The 18,179-nt window shown below is 35.2% G+C and overlaps 1 protein-coding gene across 2 annotated transcripts in view; it reads right to left on the bottom strand.

Annotated features, from left to right (window-relative positions):
• The window catches only part of LOC145668536 (calcitonin gene-related peptide type 1 receptor-like), a 1,245,332-nt gene that overhangs the window by 1,149,252 nt on the left and 77,901 nt on the right, over nucleotides 1-18,179 (bottom strand). The gene's annotated exons all lie outside the window — the stretch shown is intronic.

Below are 18,179 nucleotides of genomic sequence, written 5' to 3'. Positions count from 1 at the left end.
TGTGCTCTCCTCCTGGGAATCGAAACCCGAACCTTCTGAAACTGCTAGTAATTTGTAGATTTCTCAAAGTTATAATATATTCATATTTTCTTCCTTTTTTTTTCTTTCTTTTACATTTCCCCATAAATTTGTTTCGGAAATTGTATATTTCTTTATACTTCTCAAACAAATATCGATTTGAATATCATTAAATGTTTGCAAAAAGTTTTTAAAATGATTTATGTGTGATCAAGTTTTCTTTTCCTAAACTTACATTCTTGTTTCTAGAACACATCACTTTCACATCCAGATGGGCGCTTTCTATCTTACATTGCAAACGTGGCACAAATCATATAACTTATTCCCTTTGTTAGGTAATATATTTAAATTCTTTCATTAAAAAAAGAAAGAATTTTTTCTGATTTTTTTTCTAAGTATTAAGCATACGATATGTTCCATTCCAAGTATCACTAATTTTTTGTCCTTTTTCTCGCAAATATATTTGAGCTTAATATGTTTGTTTTGAAACGTCAATCGCTCTTTCAGTGGAATTTTAAGATGGTCATTAACCAAACTTCGTAGACAACTTTTATTATTGCTCGACAGAGTAAACAGTTTTATAGAATGAAAGAACGGGAATTTTAGTTCAAACAATAACAATCCTATATAATAGTGATAGTTCGTAGTTAATTAGGAAAGATGGTGTTACTTTAATAATTAGGATTGCCATTTGTTCCGGAAAATCCTGGACCGTCAAGGAATCGAGATCTGCGTCCCGAAAATATTTCTCGGGAAGCTCAAATGTCCCGGATTTCAGCGAAGAAAAAAGGAAAGGAATATTATAGTTTGCTTTTTTCACAGGATTAGGTATATAATTATTCTATTCAATTTCTGAGTATGCCAATTCAAAAGTTGAAAAGAAGAACTTGAATACATAAAACGTGGATTTAATTAAGTTAAGGATTTCACTACTTTGACATTGAACGAAGCATTCGTTTCATTGTGCCAGGGTCAAAAGGTTTTACTGTTTAATCTTATTGTTATCTCTAGTACTCTGTTTCAATCTGCATTTGTTTGTGAAATATTTTAATCAATAATTCCTGACCGATATTTTTGGTACTTTTCCGCTGACCATTTAAAAAAGAAAAATATATTGTTTTAATTAATAAAACTGAAGACAACAATGGGAAAATGTTGAAGTATTTTTTTACTATCGAAAATTTAGTAGCGTCGGCGTATGACAACCCTACTAATAATATACTAATAAATGAATGTAGTTCTGTTTAATATTGGTTATCTATTTTCAAGATAGAGTATATTAGAAAAAGCTAGGATAGAGAATAGATACGTACATAGGGCATCAAGGGAAGATGGGACCATAGAAATTTTCCATACACCAATTGACTATGGGCCACTGCAAATGGTGGAGATGAACCAGAACCCACAAAATGAGTCCCAACATTAGATGAAAACATTACATACAGATATATAAAATAATAACAAGAGTACTCAGAGAATGCAAAACGTCCGCCGACAGTCACGAAATCGAAGAGGAAAACATCCACTCACATACAAGTAAGTAAAAGTAGGGGAAACTTATACACAGTCTGTGAAATTTGTATACTTTCTGTACGACAACAGTGAAAAAGAAAAAAAAACATACACACAAACACGTACTTCATCAAGAACATAATCTCCATGGTGGAAATAAAAGGAATAATAACAGGGATACTAGTTAATAACAGTAATGAATGAAGTTCTGATCAAAGCCTTAGCAATTTTTTTTTTTAAAAAAAGCCTATGTTAAAAAATCGTAGAAAACTCTTCAGATAAAAGTAAGGTGGCCATATACAAAAATAGACATTATTTTCCATCTTATTGTGAACTTATTTTTTAAAAAAAATATTTTATAGTTTACTATTGTTTATACAGGGTGTCCCAAAAATAGGTGTACAGTCCCATACTGACCTGCTCATGGCATTTTAAATAATTTAGTTATTGTTATCCATGTAGGTAGTGACTTAGTTTCTTTATTATTCGTTCTCATTCTCTTTTCACTCATACTTCAAGCCTGGGACAGAACTAATTATCTTAGTAAACTAAAATGTCAAACTTGATCAATGCAGGACTGTGTACCTACTTTTGGGCCACTCTGTATTTTGAGTTTTATATATACAGGATGGACCATTTATCTTGATATACTCTCGTAACTTTTAAACTAATAGTCGAAAAAACACTCAAATTTTGTACCATAGAAATATCAACAGAGGACATTGTTTGACATGCTCTGTGATACCACCAGATTAACAGTGTTGCCAGCCAAACATAAATTTATATTTTTCAAACAACACTAGTCAGATTATTTCACATTTAAAATTTACATGTTAAATGAAAAATTACAGTATCACATGTAAAAGAACACAACAGTATCAGAAAACATCCCAATTTTGTTGGCCTCTGCAGCAGTAATGACGCAAGTTAGGCGTACGGGCCAATGCATTTCTAAAGTACTCTAGTATCTAATATTATGAGCATGATATGGCGAATTTCGAATGAATAGAAACGAAGTTACAATGGATAAAATTTGACTTTTTTTAAAAGAAATATATTTCGAAAAAATAACTTAAATAAATATGTCATACAATCGCATAGATGGTTTTTCAATAGACGTGAAGACCATAATACCGTTTACAGCAATTCGATATCTCAAACCGTTCTGGATATATAACAAACACTAATGAAATTTGGAGCTCCTTCATGGCTAAGCGATTAGCGTACGCGCCATTGGCGTGGGAGACCCGGGTTCAATTCCCGGCGGGAGCTCATGTGATTCGGATTCCACGTTAATCAGTAGGTCCACGTCTCATATTGCCTCGCTGCTGAACGGAAAGTTAAACTCAAAATTACCTCACCTCATTAATGAAATTTGCAAAACTGGTTAAAATTATGGAATTCCGTGAACTTGTAATTACACTTGTCAATAAGTATTTTTATAGTGTTATAGAAGCTAAATAAATTTTAAAAAATCTTTAAAAAGTTACAACAAATACACCATTTTAAACAATATATCAAATTTTACATTTTTCATATATCAAAAATGGTTTGAGATATCAAAATGCTATAAACGCATTATGATCTTTACGTACATTGCAATTCTACCGACGTAATTGAATGTGATTCTCATCTAAAAACATTCTCGAAATAAAGTCCTTTTTAAAAAAGTAAAATTTTTAATCCCTTGTAACTTTGTTTCTACTTGCTCGAAATATGATAGGCCTATATGAGGAGCGTAGTATTTTACACTAAAATATTTTGGATTACACATTATCTCGTTCGTCTCCCTTGCGATTTTACTGTTCTCGAATCCTCCAAAATTTGGTATTTTTTCGACGTTTGTGATACTGTAGAGTTCTTAATTTTGCAACAATGCATCATAGCAAGTATGGCATTATAAGTTTTCGTTTCACGTGTAGGTTTGAAAATATGTAATAACCTGACGTAATGCTATCAAAAAAAAAAAAAAAACTTTATTTTGGGTTGGTAACACTGTTAATCTGGTGTAATTAGAAAATATGTCAAATAATGTCTTCCTGCCGATATTTGTATGGTATCAATTTCAGTATCTATGTACCTATTACCTAAATAGTTACAGGGGTGTATCAAAATAGATGGGTCCACCCTAAATATATGACAAAAACATCTTTTAAGTGGTTGAGAGTCTTAATATGCACACTATGTGTTACGCACTTCACTTTAATTTTAATATTTTTTCTGTCTCTTTTTGAGTAATGTTCAATTTAAGAGGACCACAATGACAGTTCTCGAGGAACATTTGTAGTTCATGGTTCACAGTTTGAGAAACGCTGGATTAAGAAATATCAAGATTCATCGCCACAGAAACAAAACGTCATAATAGAATCCTATGTGTATATGTAGTACCTGAAATTCTATCATGTGCCATGCCATTCAGTCGAAATTGCTAGTACCCACTTTCTTAAGATCCTGTATAGTATTACCCTTTCACCTTCTTTGTCTACCCAAAGACCTCTTTCATGAATTGTAAACGATTATGCTGTTCCACAAAATTACTACATTTCCAGAAAACTTGCAGCTAACACTATTACGCTTTTTACTTAAAAATTTTTATCGTTCACATTACTGTAATAGCTATAAAAACAATTCGTCATTAAAACTACAAAAGCTATGGCGTTCACTTGTATATATTTTTTTCTTTCTAACGAGTGACTGATTTATTTGATTCTTGAATTTTTAGTATTCTTTAATTCATAATGCAGAATTAAATGTTTTTTTCGTATGAAAAAGACTCAAAAATCCCTGGAAAAAGTCGTTTTAAAATCGTTTTTTTGTTCGACCTCTTCCATCACTAGTTCCATCCACTTCAGAAAACTGTCTTTCGTTATCTCTCACAGCTATTGCTCTGATACCTGTCCACAGAGAGGTGGACGAATATAACCGTTCTTTACGACTTCACAACCAAAGTAAAAGCATTTTAAAAATTCATGGTCTCAGATTTTGCTAATTTTTTGTACATTGAAAGACATATATTGGAATAGTTATTCCCCAAAATAAAACTTTTCTAGCCCTCATAGGTAATTAATATCTAATTACGCAATCACCTTCAAGGTCACGACTCAAATACGGCTGTTTTTGCATTTTATTGTTTATTTCAATAAACATAAGAGGTATAAAGCTAAAAATTTGCATCCGCATGTAATTTTGCCTGTAGATTTCAAATCTGCAATCAAAACTAATGAATGTTGTATAGGTATAGAGTTATAGCCGCATTTATAGTCCCAAGTTCAGGCCCCGGAATGAGCATGTGGTGAAAATTATACATGTGTAAAATTTTAACACAAGGCTAAGAAATACCGATATTTCATGTGAAACAAATTTGGTTTTGGGTATTTGAACTTAAGGCCTCCAAAAATCTGAATGTGTCTTTTGCCTTTTAACGTTCTTCTGAAATAATGATATAGACTATTTGATACTATATAACTTTTATTACAACTATTCCACACCAGTGTTTCTTCCAGACATGTTTTTTGGAGGAACTGCCCCCCCCCCCCCAGATGAGACCAAGATAATACGTCTATAATATAATAATAAATAAAATAGTACCAGCAGTGCCCCCCAGAATACTACGTGTGCGTCCCCGGAACACATTTTCTGAAAGAACGACTGTTCCACAGACTAGCCTACAATCATGTTCACCCGAAGTGGGGGCAGGCCCCCCTGGTTCATGAAAATGTATAGCAAATCGCGTATATGAAATACCAGACGTAATATAGCAACCATGGAATGGTCCCCCCTAGAAAATTTCCTTTGGGCGCCGTGCCTACAATTATAGCAAATAATAACAGTTGACTTTTCTACTACAATGTATCAATGTTTACTGAAATTCTTGAATAACTCGTTAATTTTATTAAGTCCCATGTGACACACTGTGTGATCTTCCACTAGCTATGATAGAAATGTGATCTGTTGCGTAAATAAGAATGTGATCGTCTAGCACCCATACGATGATATCGTCGCTTCCAGACTAGTGAAAAGTGGAAGCGGGCCCTGCAGGGTAGTGCTCTCAAACGAGTCGGGTCGGGTCAGGTCAACTCGGGTCGGGTCAGTCGGGTCAGCTCGGGTCGGGTCAGGTCAACTCGGGTCGGGTTATCGGGTCGGGTCAGTCGGGTCAGCTCGGGTCGGGTTGTCGGGTCAGGCTAATCGGGTCGGGTTGTCGGGTCGGGTCAGTCGGGTCGGGTCGGGTTGTCGGGTCGGGTTATTCGGGTCGGGTTGTCGGGTCGGGTCAATCGGGTCAACTCGGGTCGGGTTGTCGGGTCGGATCAATCGGGTCAGCTCGGGTCGGGTTGTCGGGTCGGGTTGTCGGGTCGGGTTATTCGGGTCGGGTTGTCGGGTCGGGTCAGTCGGGTTATCGGGTCGGGTTGGGTCAGTCGGGTCAGTTCACTTTGGTCAACTGACTTTAGGTTGAGTTTAAACTCGGCTGGAGTCGAAAGCTGCTGTTTTTCACTAGCTGCCTATTAAAAATAGCAATTTTCAATTGATTTTATAGAAACCATAAATCTATTTTGAACACTTGCAGCTAGTGTTTTTATGATAAATGCTTATTTTTCTACTTGTGTGTACTTTAATTTTTAAATGTGGAAGATTGATTTTACCAATCGACTGTAATATTAATATCTACGCCAATATGGAGTCTGGATTTAGAACAAAACTAGAAGTTGTTTAAGCAACGCCAAAAGGGAGATTGGATATGGACGACCAAGCCCAAGCAGGGCCGCGGTGGCTAAGTGGTAGAGAATTCATCTCTGGTGCATGGTGTCCAGTAGCGTAGCTAGAGTTTTTTTCAGGGGGGGCAATGAAGGGCCCAAGAGGATATGTGTGTGTGTGTGTGTGTGTGTTCAAGGTGAATGTTTCCATCTTTATTGTTCATGATTTTACTCTTGGGCCCCCCCTATGGTTACATATAAGAATTTAGTACCTCAAACAACTAGGATTCATTAATGGAATTGATTTCTAATATAAGTAAATAGTTATTTAATCATGGCGTTTAAAATATGTGTAGCTGGTTGACCTAAATGGAAGCAAATACACTTTTACAAGTAAAGAAAAAAACTTATAGGTTCATGCCTCTACTTGAAGAGGATCTTTCTATTCGTGTGGGCAGCAGCAAACATATCCACAACTTGTTAAAGATCTAACGATTTAGCAATTTTCTTCTCAATATAAAGTAACACTAAGTTTTTTCAACCTATCATGATTCATTGACTTTCGTATACAAGTCTTTAATCTTTTCAAACAAGAGAATGACCTTTCACATGTAGCCCTAGAAACTGATATAATCACAGAGATGATACCTAGCTTGTAGGTTTCTAGGAATGCGTTTTTGTAGACACAAAGATGATCAAGGAAATTCGTTAAGGAATCAGCTTTCGTTTTCTTCTCGTCTTCATACAACTTAATTGTTAGAGCAACCCACATTATGCTTTATTTCTTGTTTAATTATGCTTTTTTAAAATTATGCTTTATTGTTAATTTCAATGATTATTTTACATTAATCGTGTATAATGTATATTTATTATACATCAAATATTCTAAATATCTTGATCTATTTATTGATATTTTTTTGCAACTAGTTTCTCTCATATTTAATGAACTTTCTACTTAATTCATTTTAAAGAGATGTGCTTTGCTCGAATAAATTTTTTCTATCATTTGTGTGCGCCTTACAGGTACATACATACAGAAAGGGAAAGTAAAAGATGCCACCGAAGTACAGAAAGTGCTTAAGTTCAAAAAGTAAACATAACAATACAGTGATGACGCCAGAGGGGGGCAAGGGGGCGAGCGCCCCCCTAGTAGCTACTTCTGCCCCCCTGACTGCCGCCTAGACTGCCCCCCCAGACTCGTACAATCTTTAAACATTCTTCATGTAGTATTATATATCAGTATCATAACCAATCTCATTGACAAATTGTAGTCTACTTTCCATGAATTTACTATGTGGCAGATTAATCCTCAAGCTTTCTTCTTTGAGCGTTTGGATATGCACGCATATTTCTGTTTTCTAATTTAGCCCCTTTTGAGGTAAATTTTAGTTATACTTCTTTCTTATGATTTTTAATAATTGTGCCTAGCGAACAATAGTAGATTTGGTGGACTTGTTTTCTTCTCATTGGATCAACTTCGATTGGAAACAAAAGAAAGGTAAAACCAGTTACGTAACTTGTTTGTATTTGTCCAGGTTTGAAGTTTTCAGTTTCATATTTTGTTTTATTTAAAACTTCTTTTTTCTGAAACATTATTCTCGGCTTCCAATATTCAGAGGATGTGCTTATAACAGCTTAGTTTGCGACTACTAGAGCTTAATGTTTTGAAGGAGATAAAAAGAGTTGTGTTTTCTCTTCCTGCAAATGATAATAATAAAATTATGGAATGAAATTGATTCCCAATAAAATGTATTGTCAGAGTGCTGATCTTTAGGTAGTAATTGGTTTATACTAGTGCTCCTTTACTTATTTTGTTTCAAAGTACTGACGTGACGTCTACCATATTGACTAGGAACTGCTGAAAAATTCGTAGCCCAACCCAGAAGGAGTGCACGTGGATTGGTGAAGTTTTACTTCTTCTTCTCTTCCCCCGAGAGTCAATATACTACCTTGTACAGTGCTCCAGCTTTTGCAGAAAAGTTAAAAAAATCTCGATTTCCTCGCACCACTGTTCGTAGCACTACCCCTATCAGCTCTAAAATGGCATCTTTCAAGTGTTATTTAAGTTTGGGAAATAAGTACACGTAATAGTTAGACGGAGCTAAATCTGCGGAATAAGAATGATGATCTAGACATTGAAATCCTACATTATGCAATGTCAGTTATGTTCGCAGGGGCTTGATGGACAGGTGTATTCTCCTGAAGGAACAGAATTCCTTTCTTTTCATTTTCCGCAGCGTTGAACTTTGAATTTTTCTTTCAGTTTTGTAAGTAATGTAGAGATTCTGGATTAAATATCTCACCATTGAGGAGGTAGTCTACCACTCCATACTTATACCAGAAGGATGTTCCAAACAGTTTCTCAACCTACTTCTGTGTCTTGAACTTCTTGGGGCGATGGAGAAATGAGTGCCACTACTCCATTGACTGTTGTTCTGATTCAGGATCATAGTGGTTCAACCATATTTCATCTATGGTTACTATTCGTCAGCGAAATTGATCAGCATTACGGTCAAATTGGAAGAATACTTCTCTTAATGCCGTTACCCTTTTATTCTCCTGACATATATTTTGGGAACCCATTATGCCGAGAACTTGCGCATACCCAAGCCATTCTGAATTATGCTACCGACGAGTTCCAAAGAAATGCCCAGAATCCCTGACACAAGTTTTGCTGAGAAGGTAAAAACTGAGAAAGCGGGGTGCAGACCTCAGACTATAATAAATATAAATAGCTTAAATTATTTTTGTCACACAAAAACTGGGGTGGCCTAGGCCCTCCGGCCCCGGGCTATATCCACCACTGGCTGAAATGCTGCAATTTTCAAGAATAATATCACAAATTGCATCCATGATTCCAGGAAGAGTCATTGCTTTTAATCATCCTGGATGTAAAGCATAATTTGTTGAGAAATTGCTACGTTTATACTAAGCCAATTATTTCTTCAACACTATATATAACGCAGGAAAGTCCCGTGGTGTTTCACTGATTTCCTAATTAATTTACTTCGGTGACTTTCCTTGGTGGAACAAAAATGTTATAACAGTAAGGATCTGGATGTTCGTGAAATTATCTGTTTGGGCACACACAATCACTTCAGAGGCCTGAGAAACAATAAGAATTTCATTATTAATATGAAAATTTATATTTGTACATACAGAGATATGTTTTTCTAAAGTACGGTTCCATTTTTCTTCCTAGTACCTACACTCCTTCTGGATTGGACTACGACATTTTCAGCAGCTCCTCGTAAATTCTCTCTCTCTCTCCCTCTACATATATATATATATATATATATATATATATATATATATATATATATATATATATATATATATATATATATATATATATATATATATATATATATAGAGAGAGAGAGAGAGAGAGAGAGAGAGAGAGAGAGAGAGGGAGAGAGCGAGAGATACGTAGCATATAGACGAATGTGTTACTTGTAGCATACGCGAAAGTAATTCAATTTATGTTTAGGCTTCAAACGTTTCATTGAAAAATATTTCATGTGCAGACGTTACTTATTTGTTAGTTACAAATTTTATTTGAACTAAGTTTAATTTATTATCATATAGATCTAACATAAAAACAGCAACGAAATACACAATGTAATGTAAAATAAGTCAAACGTAGAGTCTAATAAATATGTCATTTTTGGTATGGCAAATAGCCGCCCCCCGAAAATGTATCTACCCCTCCTTTGCCCTCCTAAGAACTTAAAGCTGGCGTCGTCACTGTAACAATATAGTATGGAGTTTTTGCATACTATTCATTGTTGGCGGAAAAATTTCTTCTTTTACTTTCTTTTCTCCACATCAAAGGATTGCACCGGAAAGTTTACAGAAATGAAAATATGCTCTTCATTGTTGCATTGTTATGTTCTCAATGATTTTGCATTGTAAATATTGGCTTTAAAAAATATTAACACAGTATGTTAAACTTTCAGTTAAAGAGAATTTTCCAAGAATTGTGCTATATATTTTAAATTATGCTTTATGCCTTATTTTCTAAAATTATGCTTTTAAAACTAGTTTCCCAATGTGAGTGCATTTTGGCGTTCACCCAGTGTCGTGACCATAGTGCTCTCAAACGGGTCGGGTCGGGTCGGGTCAACTCGGGTCGGGTTGTCGGGTCAGGCTACTCGGGTCGGGTTGTCGGGTCGGGTTATTCGGGTCGGGTCAATCGGGTCAGCTCGGGTCGGGTTATTCGGGTCGGGTTGTCGGGTCGGGTCAACCGGGTCAGCTCGGGTCGGGTTATCAGGTCAGGTCAATCAGATCGGATCACGGTTCGGGTCAGTCGGGTCGGGTCGGGTCATCGGGTCGAGTCAGTCAATTCGGGTCACGGGTCGGGTCGGGTCGGTCTTCAACCCGACCCGACCCGACCCGTTGAGAGCACTACTGCAGGGTGTAAGAACTTCGTGTTGTAGTCCTAATATTCCTCAGAATATTCCAGCACCATCCCAATCCACCATTTGCAGTCATAGACACACGCTACAAATTTTCCTGGATCCAAGACTTTTAATTCTAATGTTTTCTGTTTGTGTCTTTTTTATCTACCCAAACATTATGTAGGTGTTCTATTGATGTAGGGGAAATTAGTCCAATTTTAAAACTTATTTCACTATCAGGAATGAAAGCATGATTATATTTTGTTCCAGGTATTGTTTTCACCGGGTATTGTTTTCAGCTATTTCCTTGAGTCGTGCGATGCTGCTGAGCACTTTTAGTTGGTACAAAAATGTCTAATGGATGTGATATTGTCCACAGCTCATTTAAAAAAACTGCTGTACATTTAGTATTTGGTTTGCTGTTGTCTTTTGTAAACTCGCACGAGTAACTAATCGCTTTGTCGCTCCATCTACGTCATCGCAAACATTTTTACCATGTAAAGTGGCAAAGAAATGCCACTCAGACGTCAGACCAAAATCTGATTTGTGCATGCAAGAAATGGTAGCTCCGTTTTTAAGTTTGACAAAAAACACTGCTAAGAATTCATATACAGCCCCACTGTCATGTTTCAAATGGTCACTGATTACGCGATCACTTTACACGGTTGTTCTGGGTGATTTCTGTGGTTCATTAACCTGAAATAGCCCTTTGAAGAATGTATTAATCCCTTCCAGGTTCATTACTACTGAAAATTGAACTACATATTAGAAACTTTATTTTGGCCCTGAGGTTCAAATACCCAAAACCAAATTTGGTTCACACGAAATATCGGTATTTCTTCACCTTGTGCTAAAATTTCACACATGTATAATTTTCACCACATGCTCATTCCGTGCCTGAACTGGGACTATAAATGCTGCTATAACTCTACACCTACACAATATTCATTAGTTTTGATTGCAGATTTGAAATCTACAGGCAAAATTACATTCAGATGCAAACTTTTAGCTTCATAGCTCTTATAGTTATTGAAATAAACAATAAAATACAAAAACAGTTCTGTTTGAGTCGTGACCTTGAACCTGATTGCGTAATTAATTACTAATTAACTATCAGGGCTGGAAAAGTTTTATTTTTGGAAATAACTATTCTCAAACATGCCTTTCAATGTACAAAAGATTATCAAAGTCTGAGTGGTTGATTTGAAATAGAATGACTCTATACTCATTTTAATGCTATCGCGTGGACTGCGTTGTCGCCTTGCAATGGAGAAACATTCTCATTCTCTTGAGAAAAGGATTTCTAAGGTAAGAATACTATAATTGTTTGATTTGATTTTCAGTTTCAACTCCCCTTTCTGTGGGGAGGCTATATGAGACGTGGACCTATAGTATAACGTGGGATCCGAACCAAATGAACTGTAATTGTTTGAAAGTTTCTGTAATAAATTATGATCTTGGTATTGTCAAATTAAAAAGTAAATACCGTATTAACAGAAAGAAAAAATAAATAGCAATAGTCAACCTCAATATGGATAACTTTGAAATAAATTAGACAAATAGAATGCATAAAATTAAACATCTTTTGAAATAACTTTTTGTCTAGAGAAAAATATGATAACTGAAGAGTACATGTTTGACTTGGTTAAAGTTTCTCCCTACTTTCTTAATAACGGCATTCAAGTGTTATAATCTAAAGAAAATTATTATTAATTGTTGATTTCTCTATGTTTGTTATTATCTAATGGTCCTTTAGGTTAGATTACACTTCAGTTTAGAAACATCCACAAGTTGTTGAAGTTCACAATAGAACTAACCATCTTGAACTACACTGAGCGTACTCTGGTTGGCGTATAACTAATAACTTTTTTTTGTGTATGTATTTTGCGCATCAGAAGACTGACTGCAATTGGTATGGAGTGAAGCAATATCGGTATTTGGAGTGAATGTTGTATCACGTGATTCTATAGTTCTGATGAACTTTACCTGACCCTTGGTTGACTTTATTAAAATGAGATCTTTGCCAATATTGAGGAAATTGTCTCTTTCACGTTCTATTAGATAACACAAAAACAGAGCTAATTAGCTCTTTAAAGTGATTCCTATCTTTATTTATTTACTTCCAAGCGCTAATTGAATAGAAAGAAATCCTGTTTTCGCCTCAAAATTCAGATTTCAGATATCAACAGACTTATACACTTCATGGCGCCTACATGTAATGGAAGTTCCATCTATCCGATATACTTATGTACACAGATGGCTAGAGGACATAGTATTCAATGTATCTGGAACAAATCTCAAACTCAGAATTTATATGAAGTTGTTCATCAACGCTTTACAAATTTTCTTCCTACCTCCGAGAATAAGATTAGTTTGCTGAAAGTCAAAAATTATTATTTTCTTCCAAACCGTTTAAACGATTTTGTTGTTGAAACGAATGGAATAAAATTTCTAGTTAGTATCCCACGCTTATGCAACGAGGTTAAGGGAGCCACTGATGATAATCATGAATGAAATGGTGGAATGAAGAGAAGTTTGAGAAAATGGAGAAACCCACATACACTGTGTTTATCCACAAGGAAGCCCATTTGCCACGAACTGAAATCGAGCAAAAGACTTCACGCACCATCGGTGTGTGCTCTATCATTGAACCTCCACGGCCCTGATTTTGTTCATGTTTTAGAACTCAATACTTTATTTAAAACCATATAATATGGTATAAGTCATACCTGTAGGAAAAGTTCAAGTGTGAAAATTCTTAGATGTTTTTTCTCGAAAAATACTCAAGGGACCTTTTCAGGGTGGACTGATTTGCCGGGAAACTGGACAAATTCCCGCTTTGCCCTCCCCTTCATGGTGTCTCATCTCCTAAAAAATCTATTAAATACCGAAATATAACAAATAAATTTTTCTAAAAAGTTTACAATTTTTTTTTTTTTTTTTTTGAAATAATGTACAGAAAATAATTCGCATATCTTGTGAACCGGTTTTACTGTACTTGATGAACTAATTTCATAACTGAAGTTTCTATTCTAAGAATTTGTGTGTGTGTAAATTGTTATCGTAGTTAACTTTGGTTCGAGAGAATTAGATTTCGGAACTAAGCGGAGAAGTTTTATTTATAAAATGAAACTAAAGCAATCGATTATGTATCTTATCTAGTTATTTGTGTCGTTTCTTCAAAGGCAAAAAATTGTATTGTTCTAAGTACGGTTGCGATACTACATAATTTTTCAAAGAAATGGATGGCTACGGTTCTTGAAGAATACTGTACAAATCATTAAGATTTTCGACAAACTTAAAGGTGTTGAATACCTATGATTTTTAATTCATTGATTTATAGGAAGAGCTGGTAGCACTGGTCTACTGGGTAGCGCGTATGCCTTTGGTGCATGTGGTCTTGGGTAGAGTTGAGTTGAGTTGATTTTGAGTTTAACGTTCCTTTCAGCAGCGAGGCTATATGAGACGAGACTTACAGATTAACGTGGAATCCGAACTACATGAGCTCCCGCCGGGAATCAAACCCGGATCTCTCATGTCAAAGGCACTACGCTAACCGCTTAGCCACGAACGATCTCGTGGTCCCGGGTAGGATTCCCGATGGAAGAGCACAAAAATTTAATTTCACAATGGTTCAGTTCCATTAGTCACCTGTCTCTTTGAATCTAAAAGGCATAATCGTGGGATGTTAAACTAAAAGTTACCACTGTGGCTCGATGATAGAGCCTCACTTCTGGTGATAGGGGTCCCTGATTTGATTCTCGGCCACGCCAGTTTGTGGTTGACAACATTGCATCCTTGGTTTTTTGTCGTGTTCTCCCGTTTCCACCCGCATTCTTATTCCACCAATTACTTTAACATCGTTCACTTTCATTCGTCATTCATCTCTTTCAGGCTAAAGAGCATATCTGTGGCATGGGAAACTAGAAAATTAATTTCATAAGAAAGAACTATAAAAAGCTTACTTGAGTGTTTGAGGCAATAACATCTACAGAAAAAAAAATCTATTTTTTTCTTTCTTATTCTCAATAGTTAGAAAAAGTGGAACACAAATGATGACATGAATTACAACACATTTTTTTTTTTTTTACTTAACCTACTTCCTTATCTCCAGTTTAGTGATGGATACAACTGACTTACTTAAAAACGTTTTTTACGTAATAAAATACAGTATGTGTTGTTTGAACTAAAAAAAAATGTCTCTAGAATTCTTGCATCCAAGTGCATTCTATTCAGCTTTTTGAATACTGCCATTTCCGCAATACAAACTTAATAACGCATTCATAAAGTTTTAAAAAAGATGAAATGACACTTTTCAGTTAAACGTCCAAGGCTAAGAGAGACAATGATTAAGGGAACTGAATTATGATGAAATAGTTGGTGGAATGAGAATGCGGAAGGAATCTCCGACAAAACCCACGGACATGATGTTCTCCACTACAAACTTACTTGGACGGGATCGAACTAGGGACTTCAGGCACCAGAGGTAAGCGCTCTACAACTAAGCTACCTTGCCCCCTCATGAAGTTTGGTACGAAACACAATAGTCAAATTAAGGCATTGTATGGAAGCAGCAATTGTACAAAATATTACAGAGATGGAAATCTTCTAATGAAAGCATCGAGTTAAATATTTATTATTATTATTATTATTATTATTATTATTATTATTATTATTATTATTATTATTATTATTATTATTATTATTATTATTATTATTATTATTATTATTTCAAAATACAGAATCGATTAAAAATATGATATTGGACACGTAAATCCAGAAGAGCGTAACACACTTGAGAACTCTTACATTTTGAAGAAATTACTTAGCCTTATTTAAAGACAAGTACCAGTCACGTAGTTACGTGTACACCCAGTGAAGGAGTTTGGTTTATATACCATGACATTTTCTCAATTAATACTGAAACCAGATGTAGTACTAAATTTCTATCATTTCCGGTTTAATAGAAATTAGAGTGAAGAAATATATCCTTAGGATGCTCCATTGATTCTAGGAAACCACCGGTTTTACTCTATAGCGATCAACGTTAAAATCGGAAATGGTTGATTTCTGCCATTTCCAGTTAGAATACATTGCTGAAGTCGTCTGCTGTGAATTTTACTGGGCGCAGCCATATTGGTTATAAACAAAATGTTGTTAGGGTGGTTGCTAAGGAAGCTTCAATGGTGTCGTATGTAGCACGTGTAAGTCTTGTGAAATATGAACTTAGAATTATGAAAAAAAAAAAAAAAAAAAAAAGTGGCAATTTTTCACGAATAGCAGTGAAAATATTTACCCTATACGTATAGGGAGCCTATATTTATCAGAATATGAAACAAAATTAGTCTCATTTTTAATTACTGCAATCGCCAATAACTTGCTGGACAACAAATGAGTGACAATCCCAAGAATGTACATGAGCGGCTCTTAATAACTTTAGATTGAGTTTAATCAGTGGTGGCTAATGCTAGTGTTGCAGCGTTGTGCAACGACCAAAGTATTTCAAGAAAAAAAATATTATGATCAATAGTAGTAAAGAACAGAAAAAATACTTTCTAATACTCGCATATATACTCTTTAAATAACATATTTCTTACTTCTGTAACTGTCCATTCCGTTAATCCGTTTTAAAAAGCGAAAAAATAATCCGTCACAGAGTCTCTAATTTATATTGTGTTGCAGCAAGCATACAACGACCAGATTCCTTCAGCGCGGCAATTGGAGCAAATGTTAAGTCTGCTTTCCCCTATCTCAGGAGTTAAAGGGACTGGTCGTTGCAGTGCTTCTGCAACACAAAACGGTTTCCAGTGAACGAGAAGGTTTTTCGCGCTAAATAAGATTTCTGAATTTTCTTTCACTAGCAATTAACAAATGGAATTTGTTTTTATGCATTCATATTTTTAAATTACGGGATCATACTCAAGCAAATCAATACAATGACAATTAAAGAAGTTATTGCAGAATTACAAAATAAGAAAGAAAATATCTAGTAGAGGAGAAAACAGATGAAAGTGTACCCGCATTTACAAATTAACTCTTAGCTTATATTGATAATGAAGGCTTCTACAGTAAATTGTGAATCAAATATTAATAAGTCAGTATGTAGAATCGCTCCCCCCTTTCTGTGGATAGTATTTTAGTATAAATATATTTCTTCTATAAAATAAGTATATTTTATACTCTTGATAATTTCCACATAAAACTGTATGATGGGGAACGCCACATTGAATTTGGGACTAGTTAGCAATGCTCAGGGGCGTAGCCACGAGGGGGTCTACCGGGTCCGGACCTCCCAAAAATTTCGAAACTTGACTAACAGTTGTAGACTTTCTTAACGAACTATACTTCTTTAACAGAGAAGTGATTGATGTAGGCTAAATATTTTATTTTACGCCTCATCATGTACTCTTCTTTTCTTATAAAAACAATCGTTCTATCATTTTTTCTAAAATTATAGATGACACTATCGTCTTTTCGGGTGCAGTATAAGACAGGTTCAATATTATGTAGACGTATGGGACCTCCCTCAAATACTTTGGACCCCTCCCAGTTAACATTTCTGAGTGTAGAACTGGTAGTGCTGTTTGTTTTGATGTTCTTCGATTTTTGGCTTTGGTTACATGCTGATCCTTCATCTGGCGGGTTTCGAGGTTTCCTTTCCAGAACAGATCACATTGGTGAGCGTTGTTTCGCCTCATGCGGAAGTATATTGTGTTCACCGTGCATTGCATAACAACCAAGACGGATGATTTGGAATGTAGTTTTTTCTTTTACGCACATGTGTGTGTGTGTTGATGTATGAATATGTGATATTCGGAATTCATATACCAGTACCTCTTTTGTATCAGCTTTTTAGGTTTTTAATTATTAGGTTTAATTTTATTGTGTGTGCTTTCATTCTGTAAATAACCTACAAATTCTGAATGAATTGTATACCATGACTTCTGTAAATCTTACAAAACACATTGACCAGCTTTCAACTGAGGAAAAATTTGCAATTAAGGCTTAGACAAAACAAGCAAAGGGCAATTCAGGAGAGTGTTCGAAAAAAAAAAATCCAGTTTAAATTTACAGGATATCTTATGGCAATAGTGTTGTTTGCACCAGATACATTTTCTCAATTTATTTTAAATTTTCCTGGATAAACTGCGAATAAAGTGTGTTCAATGTACATTTTTTATAACACTAATCTCTGCTACGAACTCTCTTCAGTCAACGCTGAAGAGGTATTCGGATCACTGTCAGGGACTGAGTTTGCTAGAATGAATCGTTCGCAATAATCTAGAAAAAATATTTAGTGAATCTACAAAGCTTTGAAATTAATATTAACTGTACCTATGGCGTCAACAAAAGACGAAAAGTTTTTTTTTTTTTCCACATGAGAAAGAATTGACACTTTCAAGGAATTGAATGTCCCAAGAAAGGTTATCACCATTGGTTATGCTTTCCATGGAAAAAGACCTGACAATAAGAATACCAGAGTTCAACCAGCATGTATTACAGAGATTTGCCCCAATCAAAGAGAGGATAATGAACTTACTAATTAATTAAGATGATTAAT

Source organism: Thermobia domestica, chromosome 13, assembly GCF_964235325.1.
Source record: "Thermobia domestica chromosome 13, izTheDome1.hap1.1, whole genome shotgun sequence".
Lineage (NCBI taxonomy): Eukaryota > Metazoa > Arthropoda > Insecta > Zygentoma > Lepismatidae > Thermobia > Thermobia domestica.
This window is presented reverse-complemented; position numbering and strand designations above follow the sequence as displayed.